Genomic DNA, 2,287 nt, shown 5'->3' with positions numbered 1-2,287 from the left:
CTAAATCTGATTACCAACCCCAGCTTTAAGGTCTGGGGGTTGGGAAGGGTTCTGATTGGACAGGGGCGGGCGTGACGTATTTACGTCTACTGGAAGAAAACAGACTCCAGTTCCAAATTCAGTGCAGTACTTTCTGTGTCGTCTTGCAGAGCACACCTTAGTGTTTCACACAGAAAGAGAGTTCAGTGGAGGAGATGCCACTCCACATCTCATCAAGCCCCGTCATGTCTCGTCACTTCTCTTGTCAGTCATTTCTGTCTGCCGTCCGTAATCGCTTACATATTGCGTGTCACAGATTATTTCTCTGATTGGGCAAAACATACGACCCGGAGAAGAAGTGATGCAGCAGCAGCAGTGTGTGAATTTAAATAAGAGGGTTCATCCACCTCTAAGTTAATGTACACAGCTCAGACCCTCCAGCTCAAACCTGCCTGTCTGCTGCAGTTTGTCCAGAAATATGTGACGCTTCTTTACTCTGCTGCCAGGAAGCTGCTCCTAACAACCAGAGTCTGAAACAGAGAGAAAGAAGAACGAGATGGAAAAGACAAGCAACACAATCACACAATTAACCTCTTCTGAGACACCGGCTCCAACAGACTGCTGTCTTCTCACTCGTCTTACATCATATAAGTGATGATTTCTCAGCTTGTGACAGCCTCTCCCCTCCCCGCCATGTCTGATGTTCACTTGGATTGTGCTGAGAGAGGCTGACATTGCCCACGACATGACAGGACTTCATACAAGCCGCTGACGTTTATGCACTGTGACGTTTTTTTTCCAGCTGAAAATGTGAAGTTTCTGTCAAGAGAGGAGACGAAAGGAGTGTTGAGCCTTCAAGCATAAATGAAGCTGCAGGCTGTGTTCACACTGCGGTCCAAAGTTTCCCTCTCGTGACCCTAATGGCCCTGACACACCATCACAGGCCGCCATCAGGCACGACCTTTGGCTGCGGTTCTTGTCCGAGTGGAGCACGTTTGGCTTTCTTTGACTCTAATCATCAGCAGCTCAGCTGATTATACGTACTGGGCCTCTTTCACCAACCGATCCCACTAACCCATTTAAAGTTTTTAGGAAGAATCTGAAAGTTTTCTTATTTGGGAACACTCGAGAGCACCAGATCCATCTCTGGTATGTCTTTGATCTGATAGGTTTCTATTCTAGTCAATGTGTTAACTTCCACTGGATCCACTCCGTTGCGTTCCGGCTGCGACTCTGATCCGGCAGCTCAGAACGCAATGGATCAGATACACAAGACTTCTATTTGTTGCCGGATGCCGGAGCACGACGCATCAATCTCAACAGAGCAGATGGAGTGGAACAGGAAGTCAGGTTTCACCAAAACAAAATGAAAACATCTGGTTAATTTTCAGAATAAAACTCTCTGTGTTATCACCAGATCGTATTTCACAAGGCCAGAATGATGATTTCACCCTCATATGTCAACGTCTTGTGGACAACAGGGATTTACTTTCATGTCCAGGGAATCAAGATGACTCCCACTCTTATTTCTGTGCAGAATTTAAAGCGATAGCACCAATTATTGGTTGGCTAACTCTCAGGAGGATCAATCTTCCTCCATCAATCAGCACAAATCTGGCCTGTGTGCACAAAAACAAGGATAAAACAGCACATTTTTATTGAACTAGGTGAAAGATGCAAAAAAGTTTCTTGTTTGGTCGGACTTCCTGGATTTGTGTCGTCACAGCAAGGCAACCAGGAAGTCAGGTAGACTCTTTCATCCACTAGGACTCCTTTTTTACCCCATTTTTTCCCATCCAGACATCAACTAACGGCCAAATTCCACCAGATCCGATCCGGTCCATCTCCGATCCGTCACAGCACCAGATCTGATAGGTTTCTATTCTAGTCAATGTGTTAACTTCCACTGGATCCACTCCGCTGCGTTCAGATCCACAAGACTTCTATTTGTTGCCGGATGCCGGAGCACGACGCATCAATCTCAACAGAGCAGATGGAGCGGGACAGGAAGTCAGGTTTCACCAAAACAAAATGAAAACATCCGGTTAATTTTCAGAATAAAACACTCTGTGTTATCACCAGATCGTATTTCACTTAACTACGACAACAAACCAAAGTCATGATGAGCGGAGCCAGGCCTGGAGTCAACAGGTCAGAGGTTTTCAGAGGACCAGAAAGACAACATGGATGAGGAGAAGAGGAGGAGGAGGATCGTCTCTCATCCATCAACACCCACGCAACCGGTGGGTGTTGACGGACGAGGGAGAACGGACAGGACACGGATCTGTTGGAAGTCTTGGGTAGGCCA

This window comes from Notolabrus celidotus, chromosome 8, assembly GCF_009762535.1.
Source record: "Notolabrus celidotus isolate fNotCel1 chromosome 8, fNotCel1.pri, whole genome shotgun sequence".
Classification (NCBI taxonomy): Eukaryota; Metazoa; Chordata; class Actinopteri; order Labriformes; family Labridae; genus Notolabrus; species Notolabrus celidotus.
The sequence above is the reverse complement of the archived record's forward strand: the minus strand, read 5'-3'. Positions refer to the sequence as shown.